This window comes from Stegodyphus dumicola, chromosome 5 (assembly GCF_044657685.1).
Source record: "Stegodyphus dumicola isolate Sdum_Otavi_A_Nest chromosome 5, ASM4465768v1".
NCBI classification, from domain to species: domain Eukaryota; kingdom Metazoa; phylum Arthropoda; class Arachnida; order Araneae; family Eresidae; genus Stegodyphus; species Stegodyphus dumicola.
Genome location: NC_140772.1, coordinates 67,929,451 through 67,951,674, shown reverse-complemented (window position 1 = coordinate 67,951,674; position 22,224 = coordinate 67,929,451). Strand labels below are relative to the sequence as shown.

At 35.1% G+C, this 22,224-nt stretch overlaps 1 protein-coding gene across 3 annotated transcripts in view; it reads right to left on the bottom strand.

Annotated features, from left to right (window-relative positions):
* The window catches only part of LOC146997130 (uncharacterized), a 37,999-nt gene extending 16,067 nt beyond the window's left edge, over nt 1-21,932 (bottom strand). Inside the window, exon 1 of one of the 3 annotated variants that reach the window (XM_085816737.1) lies at nt 21,825-21,932. The gene's annotated coding sequence lies outside the window, so the exon portion shown is untranslated. Of the gene's footprint in view, nt 1-7,683; nt 7,897-14,717; nt 19,523-21,824 lie in introns of those variants that run through there. The other 2 variants (XM_085816736.1, XM_085816735.1) reach the window with 2 other exon arrangements.
* Nucleotides 21,933-22,224: the final 292 nt, after the last annotated feature.

Sequence of the window (22,224 nt, the reverse complement as noted above, 5' to 3'; positions counted from 1 at the left end):
TGATATAAGTAAATATATACTTTTAATACTATTCATTTAAATATGTTCAAACGTTCATAATATTCATTACTTACAAACGCTTCTTCATCCATCGAAGCATAGCACAAGCCATTCTCAATTCTGTGCTGGTGCACGTCAATAAAATAAGGATAAATCCAAATTTTTACAAAAAATCAATCGCCTTGACTCGTTTCTCAGAAAACGTATGTCTACAAATGCAGTATTAATATATCACATCAATATAATTCGGGATCATAAAATCACCAAACAACGCATTAAACGCAAAAAATCGCATTAAGGCAGAATGAAGAATTTTCACTCTTACAATGACTTTTACAACAATATATAATAGAATCGAATTTCTAAACTAAGTGTTCATTGTTACACCATATTTCATTCTTGGGGAACCTTTCATGGTTGTTCAGTAATTCTAACTGTTAACTGGTATAAAAAGAATTATGATTTCATATATATGCACAGACTTATATATGTATTATATTAACACGTATCTGTAGTAACATACATCATCTTATATTATATGTATTCGCATAATTCTAAATTAATTATACTAGTCAACATAATTTGTATATTGATAGCAGCACAGTTTTAAAATTATTTATTACTATCTGCTTGCTAACGATTATATAATTAAGTACAGTGGTTCCTCGACAAACGAGTTTAATATGTTTCGTAACCTTGCTCGTATCTCAAAGCAATTTTCCGCATTCAAAGTAATCGAAATGCCATTAATCCGTTCCAGCTCCCAAAACACGACCTCAGCTGTTTTTTTAAGTGTTTTTGAATAAGAAAAATGTAGTTTCTTATTCAAAAACAAGAAGAAACATTTATTTATAAATAACAAATACATATTCTATAAAAACATAATTAAAAGAAAAAGTGCCTACGGAAGCGCTTAATTTTTGTCACTGGTCTTCGCTCTTTTTGTCATGATCTGCTCATTTTCACCCGCAGATCGTTTAAAAAAACTGTCCAAGGAGGTTTGTTTCTTCCTACCTGTCAAGGTATTGCGTAATCGAGTTAGGCAAGTTTCGTTGAACAACTCCGATTTAGGACTAGTTGCAACTTTTTCGCGGTGATTTTTATCCACGAACTCTACAACTTTATCCCACATTCTCAAGATCTGTTTTATATCTCTTGCAGGGATAACCTCCTCCATCTCTGGCTCCTCTTCAAAACTAATTTTTCGTTGAACCACCGTATGCTGCTGCAAATGCAGATCGTGTAACTCCTCGGTTGTCAGCTCCTGAGACTGTTCCTCTACGAGTTCGTTCACATCTCTCTCCTCCACCTCCAGACTCATGGATTTTCCCAGAGAAACAAGCTCCTCTACCACTGACACTTTGGGTTCCAATCCTTCGAATTCTCTTTCAGCTACAGCCTCAGGCCACAGCTTCTTCCATGCAGACGTTGTAACACCCAGCCAGGCCTGAACAATAATTCTTAGGCACATCACGATGTTAAAGTGGTTTTTCCAGAACTCTCGAATGGTAAGGTTTGTGTTCTCTGTCACCTCAAAGCAGCGGCGAAAAATGTGCTTGGTGTACAAATTCTTAAAATTAGAAATCTCCTGCTGATCCATGGGCTGCAGGATAGGAGTGGTGTTGGGTGGTAGGTAGGGAAATTTTATATACTTGAACTCTTCGAGTAAATCATCTTCGAGATTTGATGGGTGAGTAGGGGCATTGTCGAGGAAGAGAAGGGCTTGCATGGGTAGGTTGTTTTTCTGTGGGTATTTTTCCAAGCCTTCGGATTTGTCATCCACATACCTGGCAGGTTTTCTTTTAAAATATTATATGACTTAAAGCCTCTGGGGTTTTCCGAATGGTATACTAACGGTGGCTTGATTTTACAGTCGCCATTCGCATTGACGCAAATTGCTAGATTTAATCTATCCTTAATGGGTTTGTGACCTGGCATCTTCTCCTCTGCCGTTATGTAAGTTCTATTCGGCATCCTTTTCCAGAAATGCCCTGTCTCGTCACAGTTGAGGACTTGCTGGGGGGATGTATCCTTTGGCTACTATCTGTTCGGAAAACATTTTGATGTAAACATCAGCTGCCTTTACATCCGGATTTGCTGCCTCACCATGCCTGACGACGGAGTGAAGGTCGGTCCTTTCCCTAAAGTTGTCAAACCAGCCCCGACTGGCTTTAAACGGGTCTTCCGATTCCACGTTTGTAGAAGTGTGTGGGATCTTCTTTAGAAAATAACCGTAAATCGCTCGTAAATAACTCGTAATAGTGCCTTCTCACAAAAGATGCTTTGTGTTAAGGTTCCTCCTTGAAGCTGCTTCTCTCTCACTCACACCATCAGTAGTTTCTCCATGTCTTGACGGAGAGAGGTCGGAGCTTAAAAATTATTGTAACGCCCTTAGTTGGCGTTATACTTTAGAACTCCTTTTTTTAATGTGACAATCATTATAAGCCATGTAGATTTTTCCTTGTGGCTTCATTTGTTTTCTCTTCCAAAATTTCGAACGTCCAACAGTTTTGTCAGTTTCGGGCTTTTGGTATGGAGAGTGAGAAAATGAGATAAGACCAGAATGAACTTCAGTTCTGAACTCTGCAGTTCAGCATAGAGTAAGGAGTATTGACAGATTTATGTTCGCTCTTTACGTGCGCTTTTCATCGTATTTTCTTCATCATTCTCAGCACTTTAAAGTGATAACTACTAGCAGTGTTCCTTTATATTTCGTATATTTTTGGAATTATATTTTTTACTCGTACTTTTCGAAAAACTGCAGAATTGTTTAGTGTTTTTTCGGGACAAATAAATTCTAACAAACTACCAGCTCTTCCGCATGCTTTACGAACCTTTATGCCAGGAACAATTTTGGGTGTTAGAAGTAGGACAGAATGCTAGTGACAAGAACAATTGAGGAGCATCTGAGGCAGCTTGTGACAGTCTTTGCTGCGTTCCAGGAAGATATAAAAGGAGAGGTTGATTCCTTTACAGAAGAGATAAATGCGTCCAACAAAAGAGGGAAAGGGGAAATAATACCAGTTCAAGGAAAGATGGAATCTATCCAAAATTGATACTTAAGCCTGTCAAGAAGAAATAAAAGACAACAGTAGAAGATTTTCGAGGATTTTGAAAGCAGAAATAACATGGTCGAAAGGAGAGTTAGAGAAACTGGAGAACTTGTTTCTGCTGTCAAACAGCAAATCAAAGAAAGAGTTAATGCTGTCAAACTACAAATCAAAGGAAGAGTTTCTGATGTCGAACAACAAATCGATGACAAAGTCTCTGCTGTTGTCGCCAAAGAATCTGACAGCTTTAACACATTCATAATGACAACTGGAGACGATTCTGATACCTTTAAATAGGTACCTATGTTTTCCGACCCATTTTGTCATGCTTTCCACGTGTGATGGAAAAAACATGTGACATATGTACAAGGCTCAGTTCTGTATAGCTCCAAATGGAAATGGGTAGGATTCCGAAGACAAACCTGTAATTTCGCAGCTTCTCTGAGAATAGAAGAAGACGATATCGGTCCCACTCTTCTAGAAACCCAGAGGCTAGATTTTGATGCTGTACCCGGTACGCGAAAGCTCTACTAAGAAGTGTTTAAAAGACTACAGAAGGCTGCAGTTAATATCTCGACAGCAGAAGCTCAACAAAATAATCCAGAAGCTCGCCATTGTTATGGAAATGCTCTCCCATCTCTCCTTTTTTGACTGCTCAACAGAAATACGTGAAGTACAATCCATGAAATACTTCCTCGGTGGCATACGGGAACCTGAGGTATAGAAACAATTGCGAATAGTGGATCTCAAGGATTTAAAAAATGCCTAGAGTGTACGCCATGAAAAACGTGGCAGTCCTTTCAGAAACTTGCACACACCATTGCCCAATCGGAACTACTCCAACCCAGAAGCTAGTGGACAAGTGACAGCTCGTCCAGGCAGTCTACCCACTTAAGTAAGTGTCTTAAGGCGGAACAGACGTCAGACGAAAGCGACCTTAGTATGCTAGAACTGCAGTGGTGATGAACACTTACGAAAGAACTGCAGAACACATTAGGACACAGAAGATAATGCTGCTAATCAGCAAGAAGTCACGAAAACAAATCGTGGATGTTGAGCGGAATTTGCCAGAGATTGCCAGATATTGAGAAGTCCCACATAAAATCCTTTCAGATTTCGGTTATGGTTGGTGGCAATAATGGACTTCTCAATCATGAGGCATAAAAATAGAGTTCCCTTAGTATAACAATCGATACATGAGTAATTTACCATCATCCAAAACCTCAAGTCGAGATGATAGAACCAGCATGAACAGAACTTTTCCTTCCAGGATTATAGCTGAAAACAGAAATTTCCGGTAAGGCATTATGAAATATGCTAAGAACGTTAAGAGCGCGAAATGAGTACTAATAATATGTTCTTTCGTTGAATTATCAAGGCCGTCATTCCTGTGACGGTTGAAACGTAAGTGCCAAAGCTAAAGTCATTGGGGAATGAGAAGTGGTTGCATCACGTTCTCCATTGAACTACGTTAAGGGGTCTCGTACACCTTAAAACCCTCAAAATCTCTGAATATGATCCTGTTGTAAGAATTGGGATAGCATATTTATTTTTAAAGCTATTACTTCCAGTTTTTTACAGCTGACTACATAGCACAGCTGAATTAGTAAGCAAATAGCTTGTGTTGCCACATATGTTTTTATAATTTAATCTTCTTTGTGAGGTAATTTTTTATATGTTCACGTAATACTCCCACTTTGCGTGCACAATTTAAAACATTCTGTTATATATTTTAACTTCATAGTTAATATACAGCTTGTATAGCATCTAAAGACTACTGTGAACCAAAAATCTTAAGAAATTTATACAATGCATTTTAATAAAAAATTTTTAATATTTCCATGCGTAAAATTTTTGACTATTAAAATATTCAATATATTTTTTGGTTCAGTTAGATGATAATACTCATATAAAGAAGTCCATTAAATTTAAAGTGTGTACCAAGAACCGTTTTTAAAACATCATGCGCGCAACAGTGAAAATTTATGTTTTGAGATAATCAAGTTTTAATGTAAATATTTTTTTTAAATACTTCTCTTGTTATAAAATATATAAAATGCTTATGTTCTGAGAGATATTGTAATATTATATAATTTCCAATAGTTGGTATAAGCATAATTAATGTAAAATAAGCTGCCATCATCAAAGTATAACATATCAACTAAAAATGATTTGAAACTTCTACGCTATCAATAATACAACTAAATTTTTCTTACAAACTGGAACTTACTTATAGGCAAATGTTTCAGGTAAAGTTCTCTGTAATGTATTATTGTATATCAAACATATAAATCATTTAATAGTTCTTCCACAGAGTAACTTTAGCATACTCTAAATGCTATGTATACAACTGGGAAAAAATGCATTTTAAGAAAATCGAGTTTTGATGCAAATATTTCAGTATACAACTTTCTAATAATAAAGTGCATAGTATATTTATTTTCAAAATGATATATTTAAAATGTATAAATCCTAATAAATTGCATAAGCTTTTGTCAATATGAAACACATTAAAATTACCATACTATATAAAATACCATGACAGAATGATAGCCGTGTATTAAAATACGTGTAGCATATTTGAACAAATAATTTATTTTTACATAACCACATCAGTTAAGTACTTTCAAGCATTTAAGCATATGATATGTATCATATTATGCAACATTATTTAAACATAGGTGGGAAGAAAACCTTTAAGACTTATTTGAAATTGTATGCTAAACTGCTACATTCATCGAAGTATAACATATCGACTAAGAATGATAAAACTAAAACTTCCTTACAAATAAGAATTTACTTATAGACAAATGTCTTAGCCAAATGTCTTAGCTCAAGTTCTCTGTAATACATTACTGTATATCAAACATATAAAACATTTAATAGTTCTTCCACAATGTAACTTTAGCATACTTTAAATGCTATGTATACAACTGCGAAAAACCGTATTTTAAGAAATTTGAGTTTTAATGCCAATACTTCAGTATATAACTTTCTAATAATAAAGTGCATAGTATATTTATTTTCAAAATACATTTAAAAAGTATAAATCCTAATAAATTGCAGAAGCTTTTGTTAGTATGAAACACGTTAAATTTACTTTGCTATATACATTACCATGACAGAGTGATAGCCGTATATTAAAATACATGTAGCATATTTGCACAAAAATTTATTTTTACATAACCACTTTAGTTAAATAAACTCAAGCATTTAAGCATATGATATGTATTATATTGTATAATATACATATTATTTAACATGTGTGAAAAAATCTTTTACGACTTACTTCAAATTGTATGCTAAACTGCTAAAATTTTATTTACAAATTAAAACGCACCAGCACAATAAACATCCCCATCATTTTTATGGAGGCCTGCACTTCTGACATTTTTTGCTGCCTTTCAAGTTTACGCTGTTGTTTTGTTTCTGACAAGCCTTTCTTTTCTGCGTTATCTATTCTCTTGTTATCGATTTGTAAAAATCCTTCAATAGAAAACTTACTTCTAAAAAGCTGTAGCTCATTCATTACAGAATGTCTACCAACAGACCTTTCGTTAAAAGCAATCACTGCTTCATTTCCAGCAATTTGAACTATCCTACTACCAGCACGACATGTCTTTGTACAAAATTTCGAAATTAAGGAATTAAATGATTCATTATTATTTTGTGTTTTGCCGCCAAGGCAACGTCTCAATAACGAAGGTTGTGACAAATCTATAAAAACTGGCTTTATTGCCTCCATTACAGCGACTGGTTCAGAATTTATATGCTTATAATCAGCTTTATTTTGCTTAGCTATATTGTATTTGCACCATGTGGTTTCATTTGTAGGACAAACGTCATGAATCGGCTTTTCATCACTCGATATTTTCTGGTAGTAAATTGCCCAAATGGCTTTTCTGATATCACTAACAGACTCATTATATTCTCTAATCGCATTACCATAATACGAAGTTATTTCATTTATTAACTTATCTGTTAGTCTCCCTTTCCCAGACAGATTTTACCGTCATTTAATTTTACTTTTTTTCTTTCAAGTTTTAATTTGCGTAGCCATATTCCCATTCGTTTTTGAATATGTCCAACACACTCAAATTTTTCTATATTTAATGAACCATATGGTTTGGCGTCAGTTATACCTGCAAATGGTTTTGCATCACCTATGTAAGGATCTTAAGTTTAACTAACGTTTATTTTATTTTAAATCTTTACTATCACTTCTTATTTTCTACTTCCGGCCAGAATTAAAAGCGTTAACTTATTTACGCAAAATTTGTGTAGCGAACGCCGTTACTTAAGATGTGGCTTTTTGCCAAGCGAGAGAGAGGAAGGAGTTAGTCGAAGCAGGCCGCTTACCTTAGAAGTTTTACTCAGTTGCTGGTTGCCTTCCAGGCCAGAGGTTTAATCCTCGTGATAATTTTTAAACGTATATGTAGTGTTAACAGTTCTCTGTACTACATACGGCTTCCTGTTAATATAAGGCCAATCTTCCACGTTTATTATTCCAAAGTTAAGTTAGAGTTTAGTTAAATATTTTTATATTCTTACGTTTAGACCACAAGTAGTGGGTCTTTGTATTCCGAAGTACGGAAATTATTGTAAAGAGAGAAAAATAAAGTGTTTTGTATACCTTTCTTGTGTATCCTGTCTACTTCCCACAGTTATTGAACATAGCTTTAGTAAGCTCTCTGTTCCGAGTCAGGTCCTTGCATATACCCGAAGAAAGTAAGACGGAACATTGAACCTGAGAGTGGCGCCCAACGAAGAAGAATAACCATGGCCGAGTTTCAAGAAGAACCTGTGCTGCCTGCAGAAGCGGCTCAGAATCCAGAAATGCCAGCTGCCGCCCTGGAAAGATTTGGTTACATCGTCCAGACCATGTGCGCTTCGATGAAACGAGAAGCAACATTTAATGGAAACTCACCGGTAACCAGTTTTTTGGAAAAATTGGATGACCACTTCATGCTCTACCCCGTGCACGAATTTCAAAAAGTTACCTTAGCTACCAGCGCTTTGAGGGGCCAAGCGCTTAATTGGTTCAAATGTATAGGCAGAAGTCTCTTGGGTCAAGCAGGAAGTCCCACCTATACTTACGAGAATTTCAAGACTGCCCTAGTAAAAGCCTTCCCTGTCGTAAGGGATCGCGCGAAACTAGAAACGGAACTTTTCAGCATATATCAGCAAAGAATCGAAAATCTCTCAAGCTGTATTTTAAGAAAAATTCACGTCTTCAAAATCTTGTTAGGAAACCGTCCGGATCCTGAGATAATTCAAGTGATTTTGCCGAGGTTACTGCCCCAAGTGCAAGACTTTATTCAATTAAGAAATCCGACTACACTGGAAAAGTTATTTTATGCTAGCAATCCAGTTTGAAAGTTGAAGAACGGCGGACATTGAAAGAAGACGCCATTATCAACAGCGAAACCAATTTGGTGCGCCAAGACTACAGCAAACTGAAGCACACGGCTACGGAAGCAAAGCGAATCAGTGGGCAAGGAAACCCGAGCATTCAAAAACAGCCGGCGAACGTCCACAGTTCAATAGCAATCCAGGAAAAAAGTCTCAAGGCCAGTGGAAAAAGAAGAAAAGCACGGAAATGAAAAATAATTTAAACTAAAACGAATTTCTGCTGACGGGAGGGTGCGGAAATCCGAAGGCCACGAAAACCCCTCTTCCTTCAAGTTAAATACAGTAATGGTGAAAAATTTGACTCTTCCGAAGATTGAAGTGTTGGTGAATAATATCCCAGCCACCGCACTCCTGGATACAGGCGCGCAGTGTTCCTGTGTGGCAGAAGATTTTTTTAGGAAGTATTTTCGTAAATATCGTATATATAATTCGGATAATACGACAGTGTTAGCTGCGCAAGGAGAAAGATGTAAGTGTATAGGTAAATTACCGCTGTATGTCCGTATCAAGGACGAACAAGTAAAGGTTATGTTTTTCATAGTAAAGAATCTGCAAGCACATATTATCTTAGGAATAGATTTTCTTTCAGAGGCACAAGCAACGCTAGATTTTTAAGAAGCGTCCCTTAAGCTGACAATGAAACCAGTTCGTGAAGAAAAGGCTGAACCGCCGATATTACCTTGACCACTGCCTAATGAAGAGCAACGAAGAATCCGACAAGTGGTAAGTGAATTTGCTTCGTTATTTAGTGATATTCCAGGATTTACTCAGGTTACTAACCATAGTATTGACACCGGAGATTCAATGCCAGTTCGCCACAAAGCATACCGGTATGATAAGAATAAGGAAAAAATTATAGAATGGCATATCACCGATAAGCTACGTAAAAAGATCATAACGCACATCTCAAGTAGTTATGCTAGCCCGGTGGTTTTATGTAAGAAAAATAATGACTATCCATTGACACATCCAAAAAGGTGGAGATTTCGCAATTGACTACCGTAAATTAAACACCATAACTAAATATCCGGTATATCCGTTACCTATTATTGAAGAAATTCTAAGGAACATAACATCCACCAAATATATGACGACTTTAGACTTAACGACTGGTTATTTTCAAATAGGGGTTAGGCCTGAGGACGTGCCTAAGACTGCTTTTATAACCACGTCTGGCTTTTATGCATTTCTGCGTATGCCATTTGGCCTTTCAGGGGCACCGGCAACATTTCAGCGATATATGGACATTGTGTTAAGGCCTGTTCATGGAAAGTCCACATTTATCTATTTAGAGGATATCATTATTACTAGTGATAATCTCGACCAACATGTACAGGATTTAAGACAGGTGTTTTCTTTATTAAATGAAGCCGGTCTAAAAGTTAATGTCGAAAAGTGCAAATTTGCAGCCCCTCAATTAAAATATTTAGGTTACAAAATATCTCAGAAAGGAATAGAGACAGACGAATCAAAAATAATCGCTGTACAAAAGTATCCGACTCCAAACACGGCGAAGAAGCTCTCTTCTTTTCTAGGACTTTGTTCATATTATAGGTCCTTTATAAAAGATTTTGCAGCTATTGCTGAACCATTGTTAAAATTAAAAAGGAAAAAGGCGAGATTCTAGTGGACGGCCGAAGCCAATAGTTCTTTCGAAAAATTAAAACAAGCATTAACGCAAGCCCCTCTGTTGAAATTTCCTGAAAAGGATGAGAATTTAGAAATTTCAGCGGATGCTTCGGATTATGCGGTAGGAGCGCTACTTTCGCAAAATCAGCAGCCCGTGGCATTTTTTAGCCGAACTTTAAATCAAACACAAAGAAATTATTCCGCGACCGAGAGAGAGGCACTTGCAGTTCTGTTAGTAGTGCAAAAGTTCCGAGTCTATTTTGGGAAGGCGCCAATAACAGTGTACACTGATCATGCGGCGGTAACTAGATTGTACTCAGGGAAAAACTTATCCCCAAGGTTAATAAGATGGGCACTCAAGCTACAAGAATATAATCTGGTAATCAAGCATACCCCCGGAAAGGAAAATATCGTAGCAGATGCCCTATCCAGAGTTAAAATAGATGAAGAAGGTAATACTGTAAAGGTGGCAATGCTCACAGCATGTAACTTACATTCCCGAGAAACTGTGATAACCGAACTGGGTAAGGATCCTGAATTTAAAAATATTTATGATTATTTAAAGGATCCTGAAAATTTTAGCCACCAAGATATTGTGGCGATAAGAAATAGGGCGGCCCATTACGAACTAATAGATGGTCTATTAATTTATACAAAAACTACGAATTCCAACAACGAATTTCGACCTGTTATCCCAGCTAGTCTTAGATTAAATATCCTGTAGGAGCTCCATGACAGCCCTTCTTATGCTTCTCATGCTGGTATTCGAAAACCTATCCAACGCGTACGCGAGGCAGTCTATTTTCCTGAACTGCAAAAGTTAACAAGGGCGTATGTCCAGTCCTGCTCAACATGTCAAGCAGTTAATTATATTAATTTCCGCCCGGCCGAGTTTCTAAATAGTATTAAATCCGAATTTCCAAATGAAATAATTGGCATCGATTTATTGGGCCCTTTCCCAAAAAGTCAGTTAAATAAAAGTCGCTATCTCCTTGTTATGGTTGATCATTTTAGTAAGTGGACCGAAATTGTTCCCTTAAAACGAGCCTCCGCGAAATTAGTTACTGATTCTATTTTAAATAAATATATTTTAAAATACGGAGCGCCCCTAAAAGTTATATCGGATAATGGTCTTCAATTTGTAAGTAATGTATTTGAAGACATGTGCCAAAAACTGGGCATACGTCATTTAAAAATGGTCCCGTATCGGCCGCAATCAAATATAGCGGAACGGGTGAATAGAAATATAGTGAAAATTATCCGTAGTTATGTTAACAATTTTCATAAAAGCTGGGATAACTATGTCAATGAATTTGCTTTCGACCTTAGGACCGCAAAACATGATACAACGGGCAAAACTCCTGCTGAGTTATTTTTAGGCAGAAAGATTATAACGCCGTTAGATAAATTATTTTATGTGCAACAAAGAGCCCCAGAATTTAAAATGGGTGATATAGAAAAACTAATTAAAGAAGCAAAAAAGAATACTGAAGTAGCACAGAGAAAACAAAAGCTGTATTATGACTTGAAACGACGGGGAGTAACTTATAAAGTAGGGGATGAAGTGTTAAAAATTAAGCATTCACTTTCTTCAGCACCAGAAGATAAAACTGCCAAATTTTTTCCACGATTTGAAGGACCATATGTCATAGAAAAAATAACTCACGCTGTAGTAGTGTTAAAAGCCAGGAATGGTGAAACCTGCTCCGCAAACATTGATCAAATCAAACCCTACTATGATCGTAATAAAATGCAAATATTTACAGATCTTTTGCAGGATCCGGCACGGCAGACACGGCGGGCACAAGCTCCAAAGGTGGAACAACGACAAGTACAAGGGCAAGCCAGTAAGAGGCAGGAGCAAGTGAAAGGAAAGTTTCCCCGCGGGAAAATTAAAGGTAACAAGAAAAACCGTCCAGAAAAGAGAGCTCACGAACACCCCCAGAATGAAGAAGGGAGAAGGACGACGTATGCAAAGAGAGCCAGAAGAAATGACGGCAACTATAATCCGGCTCTAAAACGGAAGATCTACTCATCCGACAGGACTCTCCGCAGCAAATGTCGCCGAACTGCGGAAGGGCCACCAGCGGGGGAGGAAAAGTTACAAGGAAAATTTGAACGGCCAGCAACGAGGTCCAAGCAGGAACGCGAAAGGATTCTCCCGGTTCCGCCAAGACCAGCTGCCATCAAACGGCCAAGACCACAGGCAGCGGCGAAAAAGAAGGTATTCAAGGGTGACCGAACTGGAGAAAAAAGAAAGCTTCTAGAGGAAGGCCCTGAAGGGCGAGCCCGCACAAGAAGGAGGATAAAACAAACGAGAATCTGCGCTACCTTCCAGGACTGGGCTCAGAAAAGAATGTCCGAATATAACAAAGATAAGTAAAATTTTATGTTACTTTGCAAACGTAAGTTAATCTTTCATTCTTACTGCAAGTGGCAGATTTCAAGAAGTTTTACGTCATGCGAGGTCTACCTTTATCGCCAAAAAGGCGAGAAATGAGTTGTTACCGATTTTGGTATTATGTTTTTCAATTACTCGCGCGTAAAACAAAAGTTGATGTATAATAGGAATATGTAAAGACTTAAGTATTGTAAAAGTTATTGTATAAATTTTATTCAAAACATTCTGGCAAGAAAGAAGTTTTAGTCTGAAAGACTTTTTGAAATGTAGTATTTCAATGTAGAAGAATTAGCACTTGATTTGAAAAGAATAGAAGTTAACAATGTACTACTAATGTATGTTTTCAAATGCGTAAAATTAACGGCATGTTAATATGTTCTTATATACAATGTGGACTGTTATTTTAAATGTTAAGAAATACTGTGATATGGTAAAAGTGAAAGTAATGTTAAAAATTTTTTTTATTCGTGTTACTGTAAAAAGACCAAATCATGGTGAATATGTGTTAAAGGTTGAATGAATGTTGTTAGGCTCTCTGACGCTACACTTCAGAGTTAGCCACTTTCAGAATAGTACCTCAGGGTTTAGAGTTGAAGTTAGGGTGTGTTACGAGGTCTTGGTATGTTGAATTTTTAACACGTTAGTGTTTTGATTGTAGGAGGAAGTGTTGAACACGTATACATAAACACATTCGTGTTTGGTGTTCTTTTACAACACATGTCAGAGAGCACGGGGAGAGATAATTAAAATAGTCATGAATGAAATAAGAATGTTAAGAGAAATATAAATATGCATGTTACTTGCCATTTCATTGTGTAACATTTCATTAAACTAGTTTTCCTTCCAGATCTCTGGAAGGAACCAGATTTGAATAAAAGCTCCTGTTTAGATGCAGTACAGATGAAAAATTGCGTGTCCTTGGAGCTGCTATTGTAAAAACAAATTTCTTTTTTTTTTTTAATTTCTAGTTTCTAGTGAGAAATGTTTGTAAAAGATTGGCCTCGCGTTAGATTCTAGAGCTAAATGTTTTCAACAAGGTCGTTTTAGACCTCAGTTTAAAACTAATTAACACTGGCGGGAAGTATGTAAGGATCTTAAGTTTTACTAACGTTTATTTTATTTTAAATCTTTACTATCACTTCTTATTTTCTACTTCCGGCCAGAATTAAAAGCGTTAACTTATTTATGCAAAATTTGTCTGGCGAACTCCAAGTACTTAAGTTGTGGCTTTTTGCCAAGCGAGAGAGAGGATGGAGTTAGTCGAAGCAGGCCGCTTACCTTAGAAGTTTTACTCAGTTGCTGGTTGGCTTCCAGGCCAGAGGTTTAATCCTCGTGATAATTTTTAAACGTATTGTAGTGTTAACAGTTCTCTGTAGTACATACGGCTTCCTGTTAATATAAGGCCAATCTTCCACGTTTATTATTCCAAAGTTAAGTTAGAGTTTAGTTTAATATTTTTATATTCTTACGTTTAGACCACAAGTAGTGGGTCTTTGTATTCCGAAGTACGGAAATTATTGTAAAGAGAGAAAAACAAAGGGTTTTGTATACCCTTCTTGTGTATCCTGTCTACTTCCCACAGTTATTGAACATAGATTTAGTAAGCTCTCTGTTCCGAGTCAGGTCCTTGCATGTTCCCGAAAAAAGTAAGACAGAACATTGAACCTGATACCGTCACCAATATAAGAAGTATATTTTACTTCTTATATTATTATTAATTAGTTTCTAGCAATAAGATGCTCTTCTATATGAATATAGGTTTCTACTTAATTAAATTTGGGACTGAAAACAAACAGATTAAAAATTTTTAAATAATTAACAGTCTTCTTTTAAATACATATATAGTAAGTGGTTCCCTTAAATTGAGAAAAGGATAGATGACACAGATGCAGTTCGTTTTGCAGTAAATTGTGTTTCCTGGTTTTGCTTTAAGCAATTAAGACAGACACTTATTTTTGCTACTTTGTGAATTAGATAAAAATATATAATTAACACAAATATTTCTAATTTGAATGAACATACATTCAAAGTAATTATTTATTAATTTTTTTTTAAAATTTTTAGATATTCAATCTTCAAGGTGCATTTAAACATTCAAAGCAATAAAAAAATATTTCTATTCTTAAGGCTATATAAAAAGTAGAAGTGCAGTAGAAATTGGTAAAAGCATTTACTGCTCTCTATATACTCTGCGAAATAGATGAAAATATGATGATGTTACTTACCATCCTGATACCTTACTAAGTGTCTATTACTGGCCACAGTCTTGGACATCTTCTTATAGACAAGATAACTTCCAACTCCATCCCACTTGTGAGAGAATCAACTTCTCGTAACAGAAAACTTCTCCAAAAAAGACTTCCTGTTCTGTACCGACTTTCATTACAGTAATTAACAGATTATGTATCTTACAGTGGCCATTTGTTTTAGATTAATGTTAACTCGATATGGTAGCTATGGGCTGCAAAGTGAATTTTCACTCAGAAAGTTTCAGACTTTATACAGAAGAACTGCATATTACATGCAAAGTGCCACAAGATTTTATATATATAATATATGTAGATACAGTAGATGTGCAGTATCCCAGTAAGACCAATGAGAGATGCTTCTAGCTGCTAAGGTAGATTTAATAAGGCAGGTAATATTTTGGGTATTTAAAGTACATTATATTAATCAGTGGGTAACTGTTATTTTTGAAAATACAACGATTTCAAGCAATATAATGACAAAAAGAGATAACAATATCTTTATTAAAAACTTTTTCAGATTAACCAGTAACAAATCATTCAAGCTTACAGTGTTAGGGTGATGTTTCTAATGAGATAATTCGGAACTTATATTCATTGCATGTAGAAGCTTCTACAAGAGAACAGTTGTTTTAATATTTATTTTGTGTCAAAACGTAGGCTCCAATACTCATTATTTATGGTCTCAGAAAGTAGCTATTGACATTCCTTATGTGACAGCTTCTTAGAATTTAAGTAATAGATGTGCTTCATTAGAAATTTGTAATACTGAGCATGAAAAGAGACCTTAGCGAAAATGCCAATGTATTTCTAATACAAGTGCAAATAAAATTGCTTCTTATCAATGTAAAGGAATAAATTATGTTTATTTGTTTAAAGAATGGGTACCATTAAAATATTTAAATTTAAGGAATTAGATGTAACAGAGGGAAAGATAACATAAAAAATATATAATCCATGCTTTAATTGCCTCTGTGGTACTTAACATACTTGCATTAGTTTTTCGAAATTTAAGTAATACACACTGCTACATGAGAACAGTAAGTCAGTTTTTTTACAGCTGACTTAAATCCAGTTGTGATCTCAAATTCTTATAATTTAAAGCTTAACATGGAAAAAATAAGAAGTATTGTTTCCCACTGCAATCATTCAAGCACTTGATAGAATGGGAAACCAGCACAGTTGTTCTGTTCTGCATACTGGTAATGAATGCAGCTTTATTTTGGAGTCTTGTACACTGAAGTTACCACTGAAAAGAAGTTATGCTCTATCTACTGTTTATCCAGATGTGCTTTTCCGCTCATGATTCTAAAATTTCATTCTGCAAGAGAGTGTTATGCTAAATAAGTTACCTCTCCTCTTCCACCGAGGCATACGGATCATAATATTCTGTCATCTGAAGATTCTGTTGTTAGCTGATATTGAATATAGTGAGAAAAATTGACATTTTTATTGGCAGTTATAATGGATTTGCCTTTTGTTGCCAGGTATAAATAAAAATTCAGTAGTGGCACAACACACATATTTTGGTTGAGTACTTTCTGGAAGAATTCGAAACACATTTCGTGATAATGAAACCGCAATTGCACTAGACAACTTTTGGACTGAGTTAAACACTGACAAAGCCCTGAAGTGGTTTTGGGAAACTAGTGAGTTACTTCAAAGGGTTACAGTGCTAGCACACAAAGAGAAATATCATCTAAAGCTTTTCAAAGTGAATTCTGATTAGACTCTTCGTGAAGCTTCCGTTTTGAGATTCTGCTGAAAATATGAGAGAATATAAAGAAGTGGCAATTTCACACTTAATTGCCATTGATCACAAATTTAAGTGAAATCCTAGTTTGTAAAAAGGTTATAAAGAATACATGTCCGATTATGAAAAACTGAGTCTATGAGTCTAGTTAATTTAACACACAGGTTTACCTGATAATGCATAATACATTCCTCAACATTCTGCATTTATACCAAATAGTGCTATGGTTTTTCTAAACCTAATATAAAGGAAAGTCTTTGAATTCCATATTATTTGTAGGACTAACTATCAAGTGGGATTAGTTTTGGTACTTGGAAGTTTCATAATACATGTTGTAGTGTTTATGTCTGATACTGCCGAATTGTATGAGCACATTCTTATAGCTAAAGAAGGTAGAAATGCTTCGCAGAACAGAAGCATGGGATCGATTAATCATGGTAACTTATTTCATGCCTCCTTTTCATTTTTGCCAATGATACTTTAAAACAATTGCAGTGAGTGGGGGAAAAAGATTCAGAAGTATGGGATCGATTAATCATGGTAACTTATTTCATGCCTCCTTTTCATTTCTGCCAATGATACTTTGAAACAATTCCAGTGGATGGTGAAAAAGATTCGCCACGCATCAGAGATAATAAGAAATTATTTCTATGCGATGATCTTTTCTTTAGATTGAAAAGCACTGAAAAGGCTTTTGATACTTGTAGGCAGTTTATATATTGGAAGCTACGAAACAGGTGACTAAAGAAATTAAGGAACCAAAGAAGTGGTTTAAACTAAGGAAATGGTGAACCAATTAGCTTTTCCTAAAGCCAATATTTGTTGAACCAGGAAACTGGTTCTCTCAATGTGCAAATTATGCCTAATAAATTGTCTAAATTGTTGAAATTATAATCTGATTCAACATTATTATATAATGGGATTAAGACAGTCTTGGCTGTTGAAGAAAATTACAATTACAATCATCGGAGATTTTTTAACCTTTCAATAGCTGTAAAAGCGATGGAGATTACGTATCGACATCTTTGGATTTCCGATAGTGATTGGTATGATCTGGTTCCTAATAGTATTAATGAAAAATGGATAAAGTTTCAGTATATTAAAATTCCTAGATGCATTCACTTCCAGACAATGCAGTTGAGATACATTTCGTAATGCATCAGATTTTGCATACCAAAAAGTGATTAATTATAACAGCAAGAACTTAATATTACAATAGCTGTCATAACTACAGTTATTCTTCTTTTCCTAGATTAGAACTGAATTCTATCAAAGTTTGTTGGTTCCATTCAAAATATTCTGAGTTACTATAAGTTTCAAATCTTTGCATGGTATGTTGTTGCACTAATAAGGTTATCATCACCTTGTCGCAGATGAAAAACATTTACTGTTAACTGAAGTACGGAAATCTCGGAGTTTTACTGAGGTCTCGATCAGAATTACATTCCATCAAAATTATACCCAACAGACCTTGCTTCCTGGGGAGTCTGTTAGAAAAGCTCAAAATAAACTGACTGTGGTGGTAAAAGAGGCCCCTTGAATTTGACTGAGTTTTGAATTCTGTAACATCACTGAGGATCAGATGCATTGATTGAAAAGAGAACTAATACCATACTTTCATGACACAGTTTAAAAATTGAAACTTTAAGTACTTTCTTAAATAGCACTTATCGAAAAGATACAAAACTGTTTGCCAAATTTCAAGGGTGAACATTTCCCTATAACTCTTTGGAATGTAGAAAAGCATCAAGGCACTATTTAGTATTGTGGGTATAGTAAGTGCATTTTAAAGATGGCATACAATTATTAAGTTGCAAGAAACCTTTGAAAGTTATAGTGTTCGCAGCATCAAATAATTTTTTTGAAGACAGCCTCCTACAAGTGGCAGGTTGTATTCAGCATACTAGAATAAATTATAATGCTAACCATTCATTTATTATTCAGTCTCCTAATAGACTGGATGAACTCTTGATTGAGCTGAATGAAATTCCATATGCAAGTTGTATAGTGGTAAATTCCATTTTAAAACACAACTGTTGTATCAATGGAGCAAAGAAAATTATTAAAAGTTTCAAAGCAAAATGCATAGTTTGCAAATTATAAGGGCCATTTGCTAACTGTAGTATTAATTATACGGTCCCAATGATTTAAAATTTAACTAAGGACATGGTAAATGGACTGCTAACAGCTATGGTGTATTACAGTCAAAAGTCGTTAATTCGGACACCCATAATCCGGAATGATCTATAATCCGGACCTCAAAGCTAAAAACTTTCTGCGCATGCGCATAAGCGTTTAAGCGTGCGCGTAAGACCTTTACGACTGCGCATTTGCGTGTGCACAAGCGCAGAATACGTTTTCACTGCGCGTTTAATGTATAACGGACGGTATAAGCTCAAATTATCTAATTGTCTATTTCAGTTAATGTTGATGATTGCGTTGTTCCTTAATCTTCGAATTGGATCCGGCTTATTATTTTTTACAGACTGTAAGAGCAATTTTATAAAAGTAAGCTTGAACTTTCGATTATGTCAAATAGAATTTCCGATGCTGGAGCTCCCAAAGGATCTACGAAAACGAATGTATGTTTCGATGTCCATCAAACAAAAAGTGGAATTGCTCCAAGAAATGGATAAAGGCATATCCTTTGTTTATTTAACCGTTCGGAAATCTGTTTATCAATTTCACGCTGCTTTGCGCGGGGGGGGGGAGGGGGAACGTGGCGGCGCGCAATGAACTGGAAGTTGATATGTCAACATTATCGTTATCTTCAGGGCAGATGTTTTTATTTTATTCGGCTTATAATTCCTTATTAAATGTAGTATTTCATCTCAATGTACTTCGTCTTTGATATGATTTAAATCAAATTCCTGGTCATTACAAATATCACGAATACAAATTAAATAGTTTTCTGGTTGCAATTTTCTAATTTCGGCTATGCATAATGTATGCTTTACGCATGCGCGCGTTGAAAGAAATGTTTAATAAAGTAAACAAATAAATATTAAGCTTTTTTTTTTGCAAATTTTGATACCCTTTAGATTATAATTGCTCATTATTTTATAAATTACTGTTTTTATATTTTTAATTTTATAATTTCTGCATGCCATCTTACCAGATTTAAACTGATGATCTATAATCCGGAAAAATCAATAATCCGGAATCACCGAAGTCCCGACGAGTCCGGATTAAAGACTTTTGACTGTATTCGTTTGCATGGCAACAACAGCTAGCTAACAACAGCTCACCAAGAAGCTGTCTGAGATTTAACAATTGACTGTTGCATTCAAGAGGTTTGCTGCAAGCCAAGGCATACCTGACACATTTAATGTGATAAGGAAGTAACTTTATTGCAGCAAAGAGAAAACTGAATGAACTTTGAAAGAATTACGAGAAACTACTACAAGTGTTTCTGAATGTGATTTTATCAGGCCTCACACCTTCATTCCAAGAAGTTTTTGTTGCAGAAAATAAAGCTCTGGAAGAGATGCTTGCAAATGCTGCAATCCAGATGAGTATGGTCAATCTTGGAAATTGGGGATATCATTCTGCTAAAAGGTGACACTTTCCCAGCTACACAGCCATTACAAAGAATAGTAGAGGTTTATCCAGCACAACATGGACTTGTTTGTGTTTGTAACAATTACTGCTCATGTTTTATTTCAAGCAAGTTAATTCTCCTGCCTACATTCACATTTCCTGTGATAAGGAAGTAACTTTATTGCAGCAAAGAGAAAACTGAGTGAACTTTGAAAGAATTATGAGAAACTACTACAAGTGTTCCTGAATGTGATTGTATCAGGCCTCCCCTTCATTCCATGAGGTTTCTGTTGCAGAAAATAAAGAAGATGAAGAAGAGAGATGGCACAGTGAATGCTTGCATATGCTGAAATCCAGATGAGAATGGTCATTCCTGGAAATTGGTGATATTATTCTGCTAAAAGGTGACATTTTCCCAGCTACATGACCATTAAAAAGAATAGTAGAGATATATCCAGCACAACATGGACTTGCTCTTGTAAGCTCAAGTTCTATTTCAAGCAAGTTAATTAAGAATCCACTTCTTCAGGACAGGTGTGATGGCTGTGTGCCACATGGGATCTGTGTTTTTACCCACATTTGCAGCATATTACAAGTGATGAAGATGGCTCATTACTGCCATGTCAAATAGCCACGTCATCATAGCAGTGCTGCTGTATTCTCCGGACTGATTTACACTTTCGGTCATGCAGTGCTGCTGACTGTCCATTTATTCCTCTTTACATTGTGTTAATAAATGTTCTTTTTTATTTTATAGCATTTTGTAACCTGGTTTATATTTCAAAAATTCTACATCCATCATAATTATTACATTCAGATACCAAAACATTGCAATAAACTCTCAAGATAATTGGTAAACTGGATATGTAGATAATTGGATATCATTAGCTATCATGAATATTTATATATTCAGTGAAGAGATGTTGTTGAAAAGGTGAAACAAATTATGAATTCCTGTATTTCTTTTATGACAGCAGCAAAATAAATTTTTACATTTTTATTTAATTTAATTTTATAATTACATATTTCAAAATATCAACTATTTAATAGACAAATCTTTTCCTTTAATACATATTAAGCAGTTTAAAATGATTGTCGTCTCAGAATTTCATATTTATGCTTAATCTCATATTATTTTAATTGAAAAAAGAATTAAAAATTTGTTAAAAGACTATTCATTATTAAAGTCTCTCAACAATAAAATTCCAAAACTTGTCTCAAGACAGAACTAACAATATTTTATTCTACTAGATATGCAGTCCTCTGTCCATGAGGTTGCCTTTGATGTATTAAATTTTATTGTCATTTTGATTATTTAAAATTGTCATTAGTATTTCATGTACAAAGTAACATACGCATTGAAGCATAGTTCATTCCAATAAGTATCAATTTTTAAATGTTCAATTATATTCTGCCTATTTTCTATTCTTATTACTGAATTAATAATATTTATCCCTCCTTATTTAAGCCTTCTGCTCAAAATGTATAAATTTATGCAAATATGATACATTTTGGTATAATTAACATATGAAACCCAAAATATGTTCTATTTTTAGCAGCTATATTATTAATTCTGACATTAAATGGCAAGTAATGTATTTCTACACAGTACATAACATATATTTCAGCGTATAACATGCACTTTTGCCAAAAATATGATTGAAATTTACGAGTGCATGTTATACGAGTGCACGACGGATATAAAAATAATAAATTAAAAATATGGAAAAAAATCGGCATACATAAGTTACATTTTTGTGTTTACTTATACTGTTTTAAAAGAAATGACATACCTCTTAAATTTAAAATCTTTTCATTATCGGATAGCATAAAATGTTCAACATGCTGGTATTCCGTTATATCCTCAGGCACATCATCGATTTCTGTTTTATCTTCACCGTCACTGCAAATCTGGTACATAAACAAACATCATTGTTGGTGAATCATTATCATTCACCAACACCAAACACCCTTGCTGCAGCACAATTTCCATTTTCTTTCACAAACTGAATGACTTTGCATTTAAAACTAGCAGTGTGTTTTTTGCAGGAACCATATTTACTACTAAAATTAACACAAGATCAACTGTATTTCAACTAAAACCTTCGATGTTCACTTGAAAATCACAGCTTCACAGAAAGAGAAAACATCTGAAATCTAATTCCATGACTTCTTTCGTGTTGGAAGTGCATT